Source organism: Nycticebus coucang, chromosome 3 (assembly GCF_027406575.1).
Source record: "Nycticebus coucang isolate mNycCou1 chromosome 3, mNycCou1.pri, whole genome shotgun sequence".
NCBI lineage: Eukaryota > Metazoa > Chordata > Mammalia > Primates > Lorisidae > Nycticebus > Nycticebus coucang.
Window position 1 is genome coordinate 34923863 of NC_069782.1, and position 22249 is coordinate 34946111.

At 35.9% G+C, this 22249-nt stretch overlaps 1 pseudogene; it reads left to right on the plus strand.

Moving 5' to 3' along the window:
* Positions 1-13540, plus strand: part of LOC128580898 (cytochrome c-like) — a 61472-nt pseudogene extending 47932 nt beyond the window's left edge.
* The last annotated feature ends 8709 nt before the right edge of the window (positions 13541-22249 follow it).

Sequence of the window (22249 nt, forward strand, 5' to 3'; positions counted from 1 at the left end):
AGGTTTGTTAAGCAGACACTCTTACAGCAAAAACTTATTTTCAAGTACTTTCAAGCTCATTTCTGTGTTATTATGTGAAGTTATTATAACAGCCTTTTATCTGTTCTGTAAAGTGCTGAAAGAATTAAAGTCAAATCGTATAAGTAAGTTAAAACAGTTTTTTCATTTTTTTTTCCCCTGGGGAATATTTTGTCCTATGGATGCTGCAGGATCTTAGAAGGAGGGTGAGGGTGGTTCACGGAAATGCACACTGACTTTAGGGGCAGAAATTAGATCTAGCCCTTGGCTTCAGATTTAATTACTCTCTAGATTTAATTACTCAGAGGTGATAAAAAATAAAGTAAAAGTCTCCAAATAAATACTAAAATGAAGGCAACACCTCAATGGACATAAATGTGAATATGATTTGTTCCACACAGCTATCATGATCTTAGCATCATGAAATGCCAAAACGTCCTATAGGAGATGACAGTATATGATAGGGTATCGAGAACACCAGCAAATTTATTATTCAACTAAACACGTTCTCCGGAGGTCATCCTTGTCTAGTAATCACTGCGGTCTCATCTTTTGCCTTTATACTTTGTTCTCAAACAAAACACAGAAGACTAAATGGATGAAATAGGGAAAGACGAGCTTTTATAAGTCATTTATGTCACTCTGTGAGGCAGAAATGGAGACATTAATTGAGAGGAAACAATTGTGAGTCTTAATTTCCACAACTTAGGAAATTTGTAAGTATCAACATGTTTGGCACTAAATGCCACTGTTGGTTTTAAATTATAAAAAAATTATTAAGATAAAAATGGATAAAAATTATTACAGCAAATAATGGCTCAGTAAATTGAATTTCATCGAAAATTTGAACCTTAATAAAAAGTATTTTTCACATGAGCGTTTCTCTCTAAATACTGTTTAGCTGCATCTCATAAGATTTGAAATAAAATGGATTATCATATTTTCCAGTTCCAATTATTTCATAATTTCTCAGATTACATCTTTTCTTCCATGAAATATTTTAATGTTTATTTCATCACAGAGAATCACAGCAATATTCCTATGATGTGGGAAAGGTTCATTCCAAAGTTAAGTTTTCATATCAAAACTCATGAGTTATCTTTTAAAATGATCCAAGGAAGTTTGTTACTGACACAAGTAGGTAATCCCACTTCTAGGAGAGGCAGGAGGACTCCTTGGGAGGAAGTCTGGAAAGAGTAGATTATGAAGGAAAAATCTCACTGATGAAAGATGTTTGTGAACCTTCTGCTCAGCACTGAATTTGAAAGAGAGAACAAGAAAACATCAGTGTCTGCGCATGTTAAATGGGGAGGCAGGGAAGGTGCTTGGTCAGAATGTTGGAGAGATTATGGACACAAGTAGGAAACCGGTTTAAAGGTTGCCGGTACCAAATCACAAAGTTACTGAGGGACCCTAAAGTTTTCCTTTGGTCTTCATGTGTGTATTTTAATAATAACTGTATTACTGATTTAACAATATTAACAACTATAGTATTAGAAATTTAATGAAAGGAAAATAAATACTAAGTAAGCCACATTTGTATTATGAAACAGAACCTCGTCAATATCTTAGAAATATTCACTATGACCTTTTTCTTTCATTACCCAGTAAAGAATCATTATTCTGAATTCCATGATAAATATATCTTTGGTTTCTTTGCTATATTGAAAATGCATATATTTAAACATACTCTTTATTTTTATTGTTATGAATATCACCCAAGATACGACATTATACTAATTTTTATGTGGTTGGCTACTTTCCCTTACATTATGTTTTTGAGTTTTCACCACATTACATGCAACTGTTGTTTATTAATGTTTTCTGCTATATACGTATGTACTATTCCATCGCATGAGTGTAATTCTAAGTTTGAAAAATAAGTGCACTGCTATAATTTTTAAAGAAGGGTGTTGCAAACAATTTTGAGCTATTTCTAAGAAATGCTTTCTTTTTCATGTTTTGATATGAAGCATGTTTTGTGCAAGACTCTGTGCTATATTCCTCAGAGCAAAAGTGTTTGGCATGGTATACGCATATGTTTAATTTTATGTAAAAATTTTGTCTGAAGTGTTTTTACTCATTTCCTCGTACACACACATACCACCACCATCAGCAGCACCACACAAGTAATATATGAAGGTAGTTGTCCACAACTTCATGAAAATACATCTTTTATTTTTAAATCTTTAAAAATATTTTTAAAAAATGATATTTCAGTTAGATGGGAAGAATAATTTAGGAGATAAATTGTACAAGAGAAATGTAGTTAATAAGTATACTTGCATTTTTTTTTTGTGTGTGTGTGTGTGTGATAGAGAGATAGAGTGCCATGACATCACAGCTCACAACAACCTCAAAGTCTTGGATTCAAGTGATCCTCTTGCCTCCGCCTCTCAAGTAGCTGGGACTACAGGAGCCCTCTATAACACTTGGCTATTTTTTTTTAGAGGGGTCTCACTATTGCTCGGGCTGGTCTTGAATTTGTGAGCTCAAGACCCACCCTGGCCTCCAGGAGTGCTAGGATTAATACTTGAAAATTTTTGACACAGTAGACTTTGAATGTTCTCATCAATTACCAAACAAAATGAGAAGTATGTAAGGTTTAGATATGTTCGTTAATTTTTAAAAAGCCATTCCATAGTGCATAGCAAAGAAAAGTAAAAAATGAATTCATACAAACATTGTTTGGCTTTTGTAGAAATGGGAAAAGACAAATAAAAAAGATGAGAAAGGTGGGAGTACTTTGTCTTTCTTTTCCTTACTTCTTCTTTTTTTTTTTTTTTGAGGAAGATTTGGTAATATTCCTAATAATAGTTTGTAAAGAAAATAAAATATCAGAAAAGGATAGTTAACCACCAAAAAAAGGTCTTGAATTAATTATAGAGATACAAACTACTAAACTTATAGACAGATGAGGAAGCAGATATGCAAATCAATTTGTAAAAATGAATAATCAGTTAAAAAATGATTGTTTCTCATCATCTCTAATCACCAGAGAGATGCAAATACAAACCATCTTGAGATATCACATAACCCTTGTAAGAATCACTCAATCAGAACATCCTAAAGTGCAGATGCTGGCGTGGGTGCACAGAAAAGGGAACATTTAGACATCGTCGGTGGGACTGCAAACTAATACAGCCTTTTTGGAAAGAAGCATGAACAATCTTGATTCGTATTATAAATAAAATTAGAGCATAAGAACTTTATATACAATTCTAGGGAACTTCCCTCCTCAAAAAAGGTAATCTTCTACTTTTTATTCTCATTGACAATTTAAAAACAAATGTGAGGGGTGAGGGGGTTATAGGATGTGGTACACCTATTGGGGGTGGGCCACAACTACAGGAGGGTCTTTATCGGATGAAGGCAATCAATGTAACCTGGTTCTGTGTACCCTCAATGAATCCCTAACAATAAAAGAAAAAAAAAGAAAGAAATGTGTTTGATAATACACGTAGAATTGTTTTGTTTTTTTCTCTAAGTTAGTTTATTACAGTGCAAAGTAAATACAATTTGTTAAAAGAGAATGCGGCAATGATTTGTAGAATAACCATAACAGCCATTCCTCTTTTTATTTTTTAATCTTTTCTTTTTTTTTTTTTTTTTTTTTGTGTGTGGTTTTTGGCTGGGGCTGGGTTTGAACCCGCCACCTCTGGCATATGGGACCGGCGCCCTACTCCTTGAGCCCCAGGCACCGCCCTTTTTAATCTTCTCTTAGTAACATTCTGTATTTCACAGCTTTGCAGTAAGAGAATTCAATAGAATGGTAAGGCTCTGTTATTCTTCTTGGATTTATTTTCTCATATTATTCTATTATCATTTAGTGAATATCTCATAATATTTAAGACTGCATGCCTTGGTTTTAAAGCCTAGGAAAGCTAAAGGCATTCAGTGTAGACAATGTTTCAAGCTATCGTAATTGGTCAGAAATAGATGTATAACCAAACTGAGATAAACCAGAGAAAAAATAGAATGAAATCTCAGAACTTTGATAAGCCATAAGAAAGATGACATTTATCACTTTTCCTGCTCAAAAAGAGAGGACAATAAACTCCATGAACTGCTGGCTTTTATCTTGGGAACAAAGTGGGTAACCTTTCTGAGAATGTAGTCAACATTCAGAAAGTGGAGCAGAGTCTGGAAAACAGAGAATCTTGGTAATGGGCTCCTCATTTAAACCGTGAGTAAAGCCTTTTCTGAAGAAAATATAACATCTAACGTTTGTGTTGGATTTATAAGTGATCATGACGTGTTTCCAGGAAATTGCCCTCACTGCTGGGGAGGGCGCCGTTCACCACTCATCTGGTAGTTAATCCTGATTCTTTTATCCTCTCTCTTCATTTTGCAGTTCTAAAATACAAATTCCTGTAATTTATTCTTACAAAATAAACTTTACTTTTGTTTGTTTGAGCCTCCCTAGATAAAGCCATTACTATCTCATATTCAGACTTAATATATGTATATATATATGTAAAATATGAAATTTATATTCTTTTATGCCACTAATCCATTTTCTACACTATAGGAAACATACACTATTAAAATCTGTCCTCCCTTCTCACCCAAGCATGATTCAAGCTTTTCCCTGGATGCCTACTTCAATAGATTTATAGCTAAATTTTTTATATAAGCTTACGGATCTTAAGCGATCTCCTTCCACCCCCTCCTCCAGCTGTCTAGGACAGTTTCGGTATTCATTCACCTGTAGACAGTGCCTCCTTTCTGTGATCAAACACAATTTACTCTCTCTCCTCTCAGCCTCTTTACTTGCTATTTCCTTTGCTGGAAAATGTCTTCCCTCTTTGACTAGCTCCCTCTCACTATTATGTCTCTTTTATTTAAAAGAAAATGACCATGTAAAAAAAATTCAGAGTATTAGGAGGTACATGTGTTTTGTTTATATACTTAGTTTTTAGTTTTTTTTTTTTCACAATTTAAGTCAAGGTTGTAAGCTCGACACTTCCCCACACCCAGACAGCGTGCATCATACCCAGTAAGAGTGAACTTGCCCACCCTCTCCCTACAGGTTTTCATTGAGGTTTACTTCCATATGTGCACGTTAAGTGTTGATCAACTGGTTTTAATTAGTATTGAGTGCATGTGATGTTGATTTTCCATTCTTGTGATATTTCACTTAGAAGAATTGTCTCCAATTACATCTAGGTCGCCACAAGATACTAGCTCACCATTTCCCTTATAGCTGAGTAGTACTGTACAGTATGCATATACCACATCTTATTAATTCATTCATGTATTGATGGGAACTTGGGTTGTTTTCACATCTTTGCGATTGTGAATTGCACTACTATAAACATTGGTGTTTATTGTCCTTTTGATAAAATAACCTTTTTTTCCTTTGGCTATAGACCCAGATGGGAGATTGCTAGGTCACATTGTATATCTACTTTAAGTTCTCTGAGATATCGCCACATTATTTTCCATAGAGTGTGTACTAGATTTTAGTCCCACCAACAGGGAATAAGCCCTTTTTCTCTGCATCCATACCAGCATCTGTTGTTTTGGGACTTCTCAAATGAGCCATTCTCATTGGAGTTAGGTGATTATATTATTGTGGCTTTGATTTGCATTTCCCTAATGATTGAAAATGATGAGCATTTTTTCATGAGTTTGTTGGGTATTAGTCTATCTTCATTTGAAAAGTTTCTGCTCACGTCTTTTCCCCCTTTTTGATGGGGTTGTTTGGTTGTTTCTTGCTGATTTGCTGAATTCTTTGTAGATTCTGTTTATCATTCCTTTATCAGATATATAGTGTGTAAATATTTTTCCCCATTCTGTGAGTTATCTATTTGCTCTTTTGATTGTGTCCTAGGCTGTGCATAAGCTTCTCAATTTTATCAGGTCTCAATTATTTATTTTTGTTGTTCCTGTTATTTCTTTCTTTTTAATTGTTGGGGATTCATCGAAGGTACAATAAACCAGGTTACATTGATTGCATTTGTTAGGCAAAGTCCCTCTTGCAATCCTGTCTTGCCCCCAAAAGGTGTGGTACACACCAAGGCCCTACCCCCCTCTCTCCTTCCCTCTCTCTGCTCTTCCTTTCTCCACCCCTCACTCCTTCTTTCTCTCTCTGCTCTCCCCTTCCCCCACTATGACCTTAATTGTCATTAATTGTCATTAATTGTCCTCATATCAAAATTGAGTACATAGGATTCATGCTTCTCCATTCTTGTGAAGCTTTACTAAGAATAATGTCCTCCACTTCCATCCAGGTTAATACAAAAAATGTAAAGTCTCCATTTTGTTAATGGCTGAATAGTATTCCACAGTGTACATATACCACAGCTTGTTAATCCATTCCTGGGTTGGGGGGCATTTAGGCTGTTTCCACATTTTGGCGATTGTAAATTGAGCTGCAATAAATAGTCTAGTGCAAGTGTCCTTATGATAAAAGGACTTTTTTCCTTCTGAGTAGCTGACAAGTAATGGGATTGCAGGATCAAATGGGAGGTCTAGCTTGAGTGCTTTGAGGTTTCTCCATACTTCCTTCCAAAAAGGTTGTACTAGTTTGCAGTCCCACCAGCAGTGTAGAAGTGTTCCCTTCTCTCCACATCCATGCCACATCTGCAGTTTTGAGATTTTGTGATGTGGGCCATTCTCGGTGGAGTTAGATGGTATCTCAGGGTGGTTTTGATTTTTTTCATGAACATTTTTTCATATGTTTGTTAGCCATTCGTCTGTCATCTTTAGAGAAGGTTCTATTCATGTCTCTTGCCCATTGATATATGGGATTGTTGGCTTTTTTCATGTGGATTAATTTGAGTTCTCTATAGATTCTAGTAATCAAGCTTTTGTCTGATTCAAAATATGCAAATATCCTTTCCCATTGTGTAGGTTGTCTCTTTGCTTTGGTTGTTGTCTCCTTAGCTAACAGAAGCTTTTTAGTTTAATTAAGTCTCTTTTGTTTATTTTTGTTTTGTTGCAATTGCCATGGCAGTCTTCTTTGTGAAGTCTTTCGCCAGGCCAATATCTTCCAGTGTTTTTCCTATGCTTTCTTTGAGGATTTTTATTATTTCATGCCTTAAATTTAAGTCCTTCGTCCATCTTGAATCAATTTTTTGTGAGTGGAGAAAGCTGTGTGTCCACTTTCAGTCATTTACATGTGGATATCCAATTCTCCAACACCATTTATTGAATAGAGAGTCTTTCCCCCAAGGTATGTTGTTGTTTGGTTTATCAAAGATTAGGTGGTTGCAAGATGTTAGTTTCATTTCCTGGTTTTCTATTCTATTCCAAGTATCTATGTCTCTATTTTTGTGCCAGTTCCATGCTGTCTTGACCACTATGGCTTGGTAGTACAGCCTAAAGTCTGGTATGGTAATGCCCCCAGCTTTATTTTTATTACTAAGAACTGCCTTAGCTATACAGATTTCTTTCTGGTTCCATACAAAATGCAGAATCATTTTTTCCAATTCTTGAAAGTAGAATTTTGATATTTTAATAGGAATGGCATTGAATAGGTAGATTGTTTTGGGAAGTAGAGACATTTTAACAATGTTGATTCTTCCCATCCATGAGCATGGTATGTTCTTCCATTTGTTAATATCCTCTGCTATTTCCTTTCTGAGGATTTCATAATTTTCTTTATAGAGGTTCTTCACCGCCTTAGTTAGGTACATTCCTAGGTATTTCATTTTGTTTGAAACTATGGTGAAGGGAGTTGTGTTCTTAATTAGCTTCTCATCTTGTATAATGACTGTTATTGGCATATACAAAGGCTACTGACTTGTGGACATTGATTTTATATCCTGAGACATTACTGTATTTTTTGATGACTTCCAGGAGTCTTGTGGTTGAGTCTTTCGATTCTGTAAGTATAAGATCATGTCATCAGCAAAAAGGGTGAGTTTGATCTCCTCTGCTCCCATTTGGATGCCCTTTATTACCTTGTCTTGCCTAATTGTATTGGCTAGAACTTCCAGCACTATGTTAAATAGTAAAGGCAACAGAGGACAACCTTGTCTGGTTCCAGTTCTAAGAGGAAAGCTTTGAGTTTTACTCCATTCAGTAAAATATTAGCTGTGGGTTTGTCATAGATAGCTTCAATCAATTTCAGAAATGTGCCACCTATGCCTATATGCTTCTAGTGTTCTAATTAGAAGAGGATGATGGATTTTATAGAATGCTTTTTCTGCATCTATTGAGAGGATCATTTGGTCTTTATTTTTGCTTCTGTTAATATGGTAGATAACGTTTATGGACTTGCGTATGTTAAACCAGACTTGCATCCCTGGGATGAAACCTCCTTGATCATGTTGTATGACTTTTTTGATGATAAGTGTAATCTATTGGCGAGGATTTTGCTGAGAGTTTTTGCACCTATGTTCATGAGTGAAATTGGTCTGAAATTCTCCTCTTTAGTTTGGTCTTTTCCTGGTTTTAGTATCAGGGTGATGTTTGCTTCATAGAACATGTTGGGGGAAGATTCCTTTCTTTTCAATTTTTTGGAATAATTTCTGCAGTACAGGAATAAGCTCTTTCCCGAGGGTTTGATAGAATTCTGGTGTGGAGCCATCTTGACCAGGGCATTTTTTTTGGTGAAGTTTTTTATTGTTTCTTTAATCTCAGTGTTTGAAATTGGTCTGTTCAGAAGCTCTATTTCTTCCTGACTAAGTCTAGGGAGAGGGTGCAATTCCAAACATTGATCCATTTTCTTCACATTGTCGAATTTCTGGGCATAGGGTTTCTGGTAGTATTCAGAAATGATCTCTTGTATCTCTTTGGCATCAGTTGTTATTTCCCCTTTATCTTTCTGATTGAGGTTTCTAGAGATTTTACTTTTATATTTCTAGTTATTCTGGCCAAATGTTATCTATTTTATTTAATTTTTCAAAAAACCAACTCCTTGTTTCATTAATTTTCTGAATGATTTTTTTGTTTTAAATTTCATTGATCTGATTTGATTTTGGATATTTCTTTTCTTCTACTGGGTCTAGTCTTAGATTGCTTTCTTTCTCCAATTCCATAAGATGGCTTGTGAATTTGTTTATTTGCTCTCTTTCTGTTTTTCAAATGTAGGCATCTAAAGTGGTAAATGTTCCTCTCATAACAGCTTTTGCAGTGTCCCACAGGTTTTGGCAGCTTGTGTCTTCATTGTTGTTATGCTCAAGGAAGTTAATGATTTCCTGTTTTATTTATTCCTGAATCCAACTGTCATTCAACAGAAAGTTGTTTAATTTCCATGCCTTTGTGTGGGGTTGAATGTTTTTGTCAGAGTTGAGTGCCACCTTTAGTGTCTCAGTGAGAAGATACAAGGTTAAATTTGAATTTTTTTGATTCTCTCGAGGTTTGTTTTCTTTTTGTGTGTGTGGCCTAGGATATGATCAATTTTGGAATATATTCCATGGGGTAATGAGAAGAATGTATATTCTTTATCTTTGGGATGGAGCGTTCTATATGCATCTATCAAGCACAGTTGTTCTAGGGTCTCATTTAAATCTCTTATATCTTTGTTTAATGTCTGTTTAGAGGATCTGTCCAGCTCTGTAAGAGAAGGGTTAAAGTTCCCTGTTATTATGGTATTACTGGATATCATATTGCTCATACTGAGTAATGTCAGTTTCAAGAATCTTGGAGCACTTAAATTGGGTGAATAAATATTTAGAATTGAAACATCTTCTTGTATTTTTCCCTTGACCAATATAAAGTGACCATCTTTGTCTTTTTTGACTTTAGTTGCTTTAAATTCACATGTATCTGCAAAGAAGATTGTAACTCCTCTTTTTGTCTGAATTCCATTAGCCTGAAAAATTGTCTTCCAACCCTTGACTCAGAGTTATAATTTGTCTTTTGAAGCCAGGTGTTTTTCCTGCAGACAGCAAATGGATGGCTTGTGTTTTTTAATCCAATCAGCCAATCTATGCCTATTCAGTGAGGAATTCAAGCCATTAACATTTATTGAGATAATTGATAAGTGTGGTAGTATTCTATTCATCTTATTTTGTGAGAGTCCATTGCTTCGTTTTATCTTTTGCATCAATGTGGAAGTTAGATTCTGTCCTTTAATTTCTGAATTCTTACTTTGCTGCTATTCCATTGTGCTGGTCAGTGTGTAGAACAGGTTGAAGTATTACCTGTAGAGCTGGTCTTGTTGTGGCAAATTTCCTCAATGTTTGTATATCAGTAAATGATTTGATTTCTCTGTCAATTTTAAAGCTTAGCTTATCAGGATGTAGAATTCTGGGATGGATATCATCTGTTTAAGTAGATTAAGGTAGATGACCATTGTCTTCTTGCTTGGAAAGTTTCACTAGAGAAGTCTGAAGTCACCCTGATGGATTGCCCCTGTAGGTCAACTGGCACTTACTCCTGGTAGCTTGCAGAATCTTTTCTTTTGTCTTGACTTTGGACAGGTTCATCACAATGTGTCTTGGAGAAGCTGGGTCAGAGTTGAGGTGACCTGGGGTCCGATATCCCTCTGAAAGGATTGTGTCAGAATCTTTGGTGATATTTGGGAAATTTTCATTTATAATATTTTCTAGTATGGCTTCCATTTCCCTTGGGCATTCTTCTTTCCCTTCTGGGATTCCTATAACTCATATGTTTGAAGACTTCATAAAGTCCCATAATTCTGTCTGTGAACGTTCTGCTTTCTCTCTCTTCTTTTCTGCCTCTTTAACTATCTGAGTTATCTCAAGAACTTTGTCCTCTACCTCCACAATTCTTTCTTCTGCATGGTCTAATCTGTTGCTGATACTTTCCATTGCATCTTTAAGTTCCCTAATTGACTGCTTCAGTTCCTTTCGCTCTGCTATGTCCTTTCTGTATTCTTCATATCGTTCATCTCTTATTTGATTCTGTTTTTGGATTACCTTTTGTTTATTTTCCACTTTATCAGCAGTTTCCTTCATTGTTTCCATCATTTCCATCATTGTTTTCATGATGTGTATTCTAAATTCCCTTTCTGTCACTTCTAACATTTCTTTATAGGTGGAATCCTCTGCAATAGCTACCTTATGGTCCCTTGGAGGGGTTCTTCATGTTGCCAGGAGTTTTCTGCTGATTCTTCCTCATGAATGATTTCTGTTATCTGTTTCCTCACTCTAATTTCCCTTTAACTTCCTCTTGCTCTTTAAGATGCCATGCCTGTGGACTAGGGTTTTGATGAGTCCTTTTTGTGTATGATCAGAAGGATGAGAAGGTTGAAGAGCAAGAAAGGATAAAAGAAAAGAAAAAAAAAAGAAAGAAAGAACAAAAAGAAAAAAAGAAATAAGAGGGGGTTGGTAAAGGGAATATTGACAAAAAGAAGAGAGGCACAGAAAGAGGACAGAGCAGGTGTACAGTAGGGTACTTTGACCTAACCTTAAATAACCCCCAGCCTCTTGGGGTGCCAGGTTGGGTGGTTCCCTTGAGGTCAGCAGCTCTTTGCTAGCCTGATCAGACACAGTATCCCACCTCCACCAAGTAGAGAGGAAAGACAAAAATACTATAAATCAAACCCAAATAAGCAAACAGAAAACTTTACAGGATAAAATTGGGTAAAAACCAAATAATAGGGGTAGAAACACTAGCAAAAATGAAGTTCTAATTATTGAAAAAGGCAGCAATGGGAAATTGTATTTAAACTAGAAAAATGGAGAAAGAAAAAAGAACAGAAAAGAAAAGAAAAATCTATAGGGAAAAGGTTGAAATTAAAAAACAAAACAACAACAACACACACAAAACAACCCCAAAACAAAAACAAAGCAGTATATATATATCTTGTTGAACATTGTCTGGGCAACAGGTGGTCTTCTGGGGCATGAAATGTTAATCACAATGCTGATACGACTGGAGGCCTCTGCTGATTTCTCAAACCCCACATGGTGGAGACCCTAAATCTCTCCTCAGCTCTCTTAAAAGGCACTTCACACTTCTAAACTTGGCTAAGCAGAAACTTTCCCAGGAAAGCACTTGTCACTGAGATCACTGTTGAAGTGGCTATCCACTTACCCAGTGTGCCAAAAAAGCGGTCTTACTCTGCCCCTGAGGGTTAAGTCTGGCTCAGTCCCTGCCTTTAGGCTGCTTAGTCACTAGACTACTAGCTCCCTGATTCTTGCTCTGCAACCCTGCAGACAGAGTTTGCTGGGGCAGTTCTCTCACAATGGCTCCACGAGGCCCAAAGCCGAGAGCACTATTAGCTCCATCTAGCTCAGCGGCTCAGTCTGGGGCCCTAGACAATGCCCAAAGTTCTCCACACTCTTGCCCAAGCTTTCCCAAGGCAGTTCAACTGAGGACCAAGTCCAAAAACACCAAAACAGCTCACAGGTAAGGCTTTTCTAGTTTGCAGTCTCACTGCTGCTGCACTTACAGCTGTCAGCAGGATTAGACCAAAGGAACACAAGCAACCACTTGCCAATTTTCCACTGCTTTTTTCCTCCTGTTAGGGTCCAGAAGTCTCTTACTGACTCTGTGCCCAGTTGCAAGGAAGCTGTTACTTGGCTACCATCTTGCTCCTGTTCCTTTTATTTCTTTTGGGGTTTTCTTTATGAATTCTTTGCCTAAGCTGATAGCAATAAGAATTTTTCCAATATTTTCTTCTAGGTTTCTTATGTAAGTTCATGTCTCTTAATAAATGTTGATTTCCCAGAGGGTCCTCTCTTTACCAAATATATCTTAAGGAAACTTAAGTCCCCAACCAGACTCTGTCATCATTCTTTCATAGCAATTATTTTTTATAGACTCTTACACACTTTTTTTCTTTTTTGAGAAACAGAATCTCACTTTGTTGCCCCAGGTTGGAGTGCTATAGAGTCACAGCTCACATCAACCTCAAACTCCTCCGCTCCAGGATCCTCTTCCCTCAGCCGCCTGAGTAGCTGGGACTACAGACACATGCTAAGATGCCCAGCTAGTTTTTCTTTTCTATTTTTAGTAGAGATAGGGTCTTACTCTTGCTCAGTCTGGTCTCAAATTCCTGTGTTGAATGAATCCACCCTCCTCCACTTCCCAAATGGCTAGGATTAGAAGCAGGAGCCACTGCACCTAGCCAACTCTCATATACTTATCCAAAGGGTAGAATTTTGTTGGCTATATATTCACATTTCAAATAACTCTTCCATCTCAGTAGATGCTTAATTGGTCATGTCTAATTAGATAGAGGTATTTTTAAATCAGCCTTGGCTAGGCAGAATTCTTTCTTTATTGAGAATTTTCATTGAGAAACAGAAATGTAAAGTTGTAACCTGAGTTATCTTCATAATATTGAGAAAGACAAGAAAATTTTTGTTCAGAAGTGTGCCCAGTGCCACACTGTGGAAAAGGGAGGCAAGAGCAAGCCTGGGCCAAATCTCCATGGTGTCTTTGGGCCGAAGACCAGTCGGGCAGCTGGCTTCTCTTACACACATGCCAGTAAGAACAAAGGCGTAACAGAGGGACAGTATACACTGACAGAGTATTTGGGGAATCCCAAGAAGTACATCTACATCCCAGGGAAAAAAAAAAGATCTTCACGTGCATTAAGAAGAAGGAAGGAAGGGCAGACTTGATAGCTTATCTTAAAAAAACTACTAATGACTAATAGTTAGCCCCTGCCTTATTTATCACAAAGAAAGAAATATCTTACAGCTTTTGTGTGTGTGTGTGTGTAGACAGAGTCTCACTTTATCGCCCTCAGTAGAGTGCTGTGGCGTCACACAGCTCACAGCAACCTCCAACTCCTGAACTTAGGCAATTCTCTTGCCTCAGCCTCCCCAGTAGCTGGGACTACAGGTGCTCGCCACAATGCCTGGCTATTTTTTGTTGCAGTTTAGCCGGGGGCCGGGTTTGAACCTGCCACCCTTGGTACATGGGGCCGGAGCCCTACTCACTGAGCCACAGGCACTGCCCACTCTCACAGCTTTTTTTGTGTGAACCATAATTTGCTTGATCTCATATACCAGAATTCAGATCATGAATGAGTGACAGAATATTTTTGTAGGACAGTCCTAATTTAACTAAGACTGACTTGTGGTTTACATTATTATCGTGTGTTTTTTTTTTTTTTTTTAATTTTGATAATGATTCCAGTTCATTAAATGTTATCACTGTTTTCCCTTTATGGAGATATGGTTGGTTTAATTAGTGATGTTCAACTTTTCACAAAGATACTATATTGCCATCCCAAAAGCTATTGAAGATTGATTTTATATTAAGATTTATATAACTGGTTATTTGAATGTATTTAAATACTGGGGAAATCCCTTCACTGTCTCAGAACCAAACAAGACTCACTGGTGTTTTAACTGGTACTCATTAGTCTGTTAAAGATGAGGGCTGCAGAGAAGGCAGTAATGTTTATTTACCTTTTATTTTCCATCTTCACTATGCCAATCTAATTTCACTGGGTCTACTAAAATGGTGCCTTTTATTTATTGAAAGGCATTTTAGCGTAATTTTATGTGTAATGTCAAATAAGGAATATTTAACATTTCTCTTATTTTATAGACAATCTATAAGGTCAAATGCTTTTAAAAGTCAATACTTCAAGATAGCAAATAAAAATTTTGAATTATTTACTACCCACGTCAGGCTAAGTTATAATTTGGGATGTCTATAAAGAACTCTTCAGAAACACATAAAACTATAGAACAACTGTATTTGTCTGACTGTTAATGGTGCTTTTATGAATTCATTATGTGTATTAAATTAGAAGAGATATACACAAATTTTAAAATTAAGTGTGATCATAATGTACAATAATTAAAAACTAAATCATAGATCATGAAAAAAATGTTTTCTTAGATATTTTATAAGCTATCTCTAATATCTTCCAATAAAATTTCATTTTTTCCTGAAAGTTATATTGAAATGGGTTTGTGTTGCCTTCAAATGAGGAACCTCTATAAAACAGAATGAATAGAAAAATCTTTATAAAAATTTTATATAAGTTTTAATATGAATAATGTTTCAAAGTAAAATAGATTTAACTAAGTGGCCCAAATAGGAGATGGTATCTCAATATTTATAAATATTTATTATTGTTCTAGACATATCCAGTTATGTGTGAATAAAAATATCAAAGGGGATCAGCTAAATGAATTTATAATGGTATCTATATCTCATTTGGAAATACAGTAAGTCTTTTAGTTTGATGTTACTTAATTTTTTGAATTTTTATTAATTGTTTAAATGTTGCCAATGTTATTTCATTGGGAGTTATTGCAAAGAAATCTGGATATCTAATAATATGAACATACTGAGGAAAATTAGATTAACTTGTACAAATACAAGTTAATTTGTCTAGGGCATTATAATGTGAAATAGTTATATGAGATGGAATTGTTTGGAAAACAGTAGTGCCAAAAAAATTTCCCTCAAGGATGATATGTAATAAGATCTTTTAGACACAAATGCATTGTAATATTGTGCCAGCTATAGCCATTAGTTGGAAAAATAGCAAGACAAATCATATCATGGAGTGCAAAGATACAGGTTGTTTTCATGAAACAGGCAAGCAAAGGTAAAAAATAATAAGATATCTGGGCGGCGCCTGTGGCTCAAAGGGGTAAGGCGCTGGCCCCATTTGCCAGAGGTGGCGGGTTCAAACCCAGCCCTGGCCAAAAACTGCAAAAAAAAAAAAAAAAAGATATCACTTATTTGAGTTTATATACCATCATTCCTTTGAAGGCATAATACAACAACATACATAGTCAAAAATAATCAAGTTCATTAATAATAGGGAATTTGAATTATAAAATAAAAACCTGAAGGTGTCCTCTTGACACACTGCTACTGATCCCTAAATGTTGCCTCCTTTGACAATATGACTGATTCTTCCCAATGACAAAGATAAAATGGAAACAAAAAAAAAAAGCTTCACTGATGACACTAAAATCACAGGATCATCCTTTATTAGTACATTATGAAGATTCGAGAATATAATTCAATAATAATCAGAATCTAACTTTTATATTGCTTAAGATTTATCTTAAGTGAATCAGCCCTTTGTTACTTTCATACTTTAAGAATACTTACAGAGAAAAAAGATTCTACACAAATAAATTGTTATGATATTTTATAAAAGATCAGCACAGATAGTGAAAAAGAAGGGGAAGTTTTATTAAACTACTGAAGTAGCACAAGGAAACTTGTAATAAAACGTGTTTACCAGAAGACCCTAAAGCTTTATATGTAGAGACGATATACATGAGTCATGAATCTAATTTATAAATGGGAGGCAAGGGGAATTAATTTAAAGAATTGGAAATGTTATTTCTGCTTGAAAAGTAGAAGTTTAAATGTAAGCTACAACCTTTGTATGTTAAATCCGATTTTTAACAACTTGGTGCTTTGTAGCTACAAACAACAGGAAGCATTTCTGAAATGTAGACAAAGATACAGATAAACATCGATCATCTTTCTCGCTTTCATCCCATAATGTTGACCTTGACTGCTTCCATGTCTGTTATCCATGGGTTTATGCTATAAAACGAGACATGTATCTTCTCTTTTCCACTAAAATGTTAGAGAAGATGTCTGCACACAGAATAGGGTCCAATAATTGCAAGTGTCCTGAATGAATATCATTTTCTTCCTTCATAACTAATTTTATCCTTCCATATATTTCCATTCTTTAGTGCTATGTTTCAATGGACTCTGCACTCAGAGAGCTATTTTCCCACCAAAATCATGATGTTAATTTCATTTCCCTCTTTTTTCTATATTATTTAATTTCTTTACTCCATTTATAATTTATTTTGTAGTAGGGAGTTAAATCCTCATTATTTTCTTTTTTTCATAACTGATACTATTAAAGAAGGATGTCATACTTCTAAAATAGTTTTCCTGATCCATTCCCCTTAAGTCATATCACAGTAAAGTAAAACAAAAAATAAAGAAAGTAACAAGGGGAAATGACAAAACTACAGTTTCCTTAATAAAAATCATTGTCCCTTTTTTATATGACCTTCTCTGCATGTGTCCTCCGATCTGTAGATTGACACCTACTGTTCACATACAGTTTAGTAGCAATTATCTTTAATCTATAAAGAAAATCCATGGGTTTATGAAGAGGATAAAATAGGGAAGTTATTTTAAAAAATGAAGTGCCATTCTGGTTGTAGATTTTTTACTTGAATAAAAAGTTACGAGACTATATATTAAGTGGTTTTGTTTTAAGCACCTAAGTTTTAGGAACTGGCCTGAGGTAATGTAACTGTGAAATCTATTATTCAAAGGGGAACACCACTGTAAGAGTGAAAAGTGCAATTTAAACTTGGGAGGTTTCCACAGGGGAAAGTGAAATGTTTGATTACTGTTGCTTTGGTTGTTGGTCTTGACCTTGCAAGGCAAGAGGAGTCAGAGATCAATTTGAAAGGCAGTTGTTTGAGATGAATTTTGAAAAGATGTATAGACAAATTGAAGGCTGAAAAGTGTGGAAAGGACAAAAAAAAGAATCCAAGGATAAGGTGCTTTCTTGCTCATTGTTTTATCTCGTACATGGCACAATGCCTGTTGCACAATAGGCACTTAAAATTGTTGGGAAAAAAAATGAATGAATGAATGTTGCCATATGCTCCAGCAAGTGCACTTTGGAGATTGTATATGTATATACACACACTCAGAAGAAACAAATGCAGAAAGTCAAATAGATATCCATTCACTAACGTTTATAGCAGCCTTATTTACAATAACCCAAAGGTGGAAGCCCTAACCTTCAATGTGGCTGAAATTAGAAATGGGGCCTCTAAGGGAGTAATTTAAGGTAAAGTATGGTCAGGTAGGGCCCTGACTTTATAAGAAGAAATGCTAGAGATCTTGTTTTCTTTCTTTCTCTCATTCTTTCAATCTCTCTCAGCATACATGCACCAAGGAAAGACCATGGGAAGATGTATCAAGAAGGCAGCTATTTGCAAGCCTAGGAAGAGAGCCCTCACTAAAAACTAAATTAGCTGGAACCTTGATATCAAACTTCTAGCCCCCACAACTGAATAAATATCTTTTAACAAATTTCTAAAACTGTGGAAGTGGATTTAAACTGGAAGATGGGTAGAAGCTGTAAGAGTTTTGAGATTTATGCTAGAAAAAGCCTAGATTGCCATCATGGGACTGTTGAGGATTGAGAAAGAAAATAAGAATGTTGTAGAGAAAGCCTATGTCATCTTCAGGAAGACATACAATATCATGAAGGGACTATCTGTAGAAATATGAACTTTATAAGCCATTCCAGTGAGCTCTCATGAAATGAAAACTAGGTTATTGGGAAATCAAGAAAAGGTTATCCTTTATAAAGTGACAAAATGTTTGGCTGAATTGTTTTCTACTGTTTTGCAGAAGGTAGAATTTGAAAGTGATTAAATGTGTTATTTAGCTAAGATTTCTAAGCAAAGTGTGGAAAGAGTAATTTGCTTTCTCCTTTACAGCTTGTAACGAAATATGAGAGGAGAGAAATAAATTGAAAGAACCAGAACTTGAAGAGATGGACAATTTTCAGTAGATCCATATTATTAAACTATGAATAAGCTTGTTTTGAAGCGAACACTAGGAGTCTGGATAAACAACCATTTGATAAAAGATGGTGGGTGTGACTAATGAATATAATCAGCTATCTCAGCAGAAGCCAGGAATAGAGAAGAGATTACTCACAAAGAGGCACCCTCAGTTCAAAGTAAAAGGTGCAGAGAAAGAAGGGTGGGAAGAAGAAAGGCTTTTAGACTTCTGGAATTGTACAGAATGGGATGATAAAGTTACTTACCTGTGAACATGCTTGAAGAATATTCCAAGAAAAGGGGACAGTGATCCTGAAGTTGATTCAGAGATCATCAGAGCTGTCACTTCTCTCACAGGGCTCTGGAGACAATGTTTTTTCCTACAGTTTCAGAGGATCAGAGGCCCTTCTCAGTTTCTGCTGTTGAGACAGAGTAGACTCACTGAGTCAAAGGATTGAGACCAAGATCTGTGGGGATGACTCTGCCATCCCTCTGGGTATGGAGTGCAGAGTAGTAAGAATTATTTAAGTTTAATGGAATTTGCCTTGATAGGATTTGAACTTGCTTGGAACTCATCACCCCTTTCTTCCTTATGATTTCTCCCTTTTAAAATGAGAGTCTATATTGTATGCCTGATTGCATTTTGGAAGCACAAATTGTCTGGTTTCACCTGTTCACAGCTGCAGAGGAATTTTGCCATCGGATGAATAAGTCCCTAAGCCTCCTGATTATGATAATATTTTTATTAATCTTTGGACTTTAGAGTTTATGCTGGATTGAGTTAAAACTTTGTAGCTGTGGAGATGGAATGAATGCATTTTGCAGTGAGAAGGGCATGAATGTGGGGTGACAGAGCCAGATTGCTATGAATTGCACTCCTCACACACAAATTCATATAGTGAAGCCTTATCTCCCAAAGTGACTCTATTTTAGATAGGCCCTTTATAAGATAATTAAGTTTAAATGAAGCCTGAAAGTGGGACCTTAAGGATACAGGATGGAACACCTTTTAAGAAGAGGAAGAGAAAGAGATCTTTCTCCAAGCGCACAGAAAGGAAAGTTTCTATTTACATAGCCCTTTCTGTGGTGTTTTGTTGTGGCAGCCTGAGTACACTGGGATGCCGCTTTATACACAGACATCCATAACCTAAAACGTGTTGCAGTTTTACTACTATTTGATTTTGGGTAAGTAATCACTAGAGCCCATTATAGGACAAACGCTTTACCTATGACCTCCAAGTGTTTGTTCCTCTGGTTTCATTATTCATGCTTGGCCTTTTTCTGCCTCTTTAATCATTCTGCCTCCGGGAAAGTGCAGTGATTTCTCTGATTTGTAAATTTAGGGACAATGAACTGAGCATGCTCAGTTCAATTTCTAAGTTTTTCTATTTGGGTGCTAACTGTTGTGGGAGGACTAGCTCTCTGCTTCACTTTGCTGTCAGGCATATGTGCACAAGTGCCTTTGCCCCATAAAGTGGAGAGGCTTGCTCAAATCTAGCATTCTAGCATGCTTAAATTGGGACTGCCTGCTTGTTTAAGAGCCTCAGTTAGCAGGACATCGACTCCCAAGTTTGTCTCAGGGCCTCCAACATAGCCTTTTGAAATAATAACATCAGATCACAAATGATTATACTGCCACTCAATATCCAGAACTTTAAAAAAAATGGTGAGAGAGAAAGTTGAACCTATTGGTTAATGTAGTAAAGAAGAGATTTATTGACCAGGCACTGCTCTGGGGTGGAGCAGAGTGCTGATCTTAGAGTCACTGAGGCAGCATGGAGTTACTGAATTTTCAAAGGCTACAGGAATGATGTCAGCGTTACCAGGGGTTTACATAGATGAGGCTGTTGTACCTGGTATTTAGAAAGACTCTTTTCCTGATTGGCTGATTTTCAGAAGGGAGTGCCTAACAGTGACTGGTTGGTTGCAAGACCCAGTTCATTGTTGTAAATTATTATGGAAATATTGAAAGGTTGTGAACCTGCTTTGATGAAAGTGTTCTGACAGCTACTTTTACCGCAACTACAGAACAATCTGAATTTTCATGATTTGTGCAAACTTATTTATTAATCCATCAGGTAATATTTTGATCTACCATTTATTTTTGTTCTTTTGTTTGTTTGTTAAGTTGTTCAGAATCTGGTCTGGGAGGAGGGGTATTATTCATTGGTATCCTGTAGACCACCAGCCAGCCTCATTAATGCATTTTAAATGATTTCCAAATAACTACAAAGGCCAAAGAAAAGTTATGAAGAAAAAACTTTTTGGTATACCAAGTACCCTTCAAAAATAGGTTTTTGCATGGAAATTAATCGCTAACTTTTTCAACTTTCTGTATTACTAATTTCTCAGAACTGTTTCTTGGGCTTCTAGTGAGGCTTTTTATCTTTTCTTCTTACTCTGTCAGTCTTTGTAAAGTTAAACCAAGAGTTTCTCTTTCATATTCTTTCTATCTTTGCTCTGGCATAATTGTTTTCTTTATGAGGAAAACAATTTTTTTTTAGGAATCTTGCAGTTTGCTCTGTTGCTTAGAAGTGTTAAGTTTTCCTTCTTACTTTTTGATAACATTGTTGTTTTAACTTAGCATTCAATTTCTTCACAGTTGTTTTCCTTTTGTTTTTGTTTCTGTTTTTAGGCTTTTACAGCCAAAGAAACACATTTGAAAGCCATAGTTCCTTGGGCAGCTCCTGTGGCTCAAAGGAGTAGGGCACCAGCTCCATATGCCAGAGGTGCTGGGTTCAAACCCAGCCCTGGCCAAAAACTGCAAAAAAAAAAAAAAAAGAAAAGAAAAAGAAAGCCATAGTTCCAAATGCAGCATATCAGTGGAACCCCATTTTTTATCTTTCATGAGGTATGCCCTTTTTATATCCTTGGACCCATATTTATAATCCTCATATCCGATATTGGAATTATATATTTTTTAAATTTATAGTTTCTCTCACTTTGAAATTTATCCACCACCCACCCAGGAGCTTCTCTGGGCTTCTTTCATCTTTTAAATGCCATCACACCTTTCAAAAGTCAATTCAAGATTGACTACCACTTTGGCATCTTTCTTCAGCCTTTCCTGACACTCTTCTCTCTCCAAGTAATGAAGTGGAATTTATAGTAGTTACACTGTGAACTCTGGCTTAGTCACATGAGACTTTTGGACAAGTTGCTTAACATCTCTTTGCCTCAGTTTTCTTGTTTTTCAGTGACAATGTATCCTTATATTCATGTTACAAGAATTATTTGCATAAATATAAAGTATTTGAAAATTGCATAATACAAAGTAGCTAACAAATGCTAATTTTTGTTACAAATGCCCTCACAGTAAGCTGTGCATCATTTATTGCAATTCTTATATTTTGGCATATTTTTAAATTTATTATTGATGTTCTTAAATGTGTATCCCCTGAATACCAAATTCTTTGGATGTCAGAGGACATCTTATAATTATCGTATCCCCTGTCCTACATATTAGGCTTAATGCATGGGTTCAGGACAAGTTTATGGATATGATAAATATATATGTAAGTTTTTTTTATTATTATTAAATTATAGCTGTGTACATTAGTGCAGTCAAGAGGTACAATGTGTTGGTTTCATGTACAATCTGAAATATTCTCATCAAACTGTTTAACATAGCCTTCATGGCATTTTCTTAGTTATTGTATGAAGGCATTTGTATTCTGCATTTAGTAAGTTTTGCCTGTACCCATTCTAAGATGCCCTGTTTGTATGACCCCACCAATTACTCTCCCTTCACCCCAACCTCCCCTGGCCCTTCCCCTCCCTTGGCCCGTACTCCGTATTCTTGTGCTATAGTTGAGTTATAG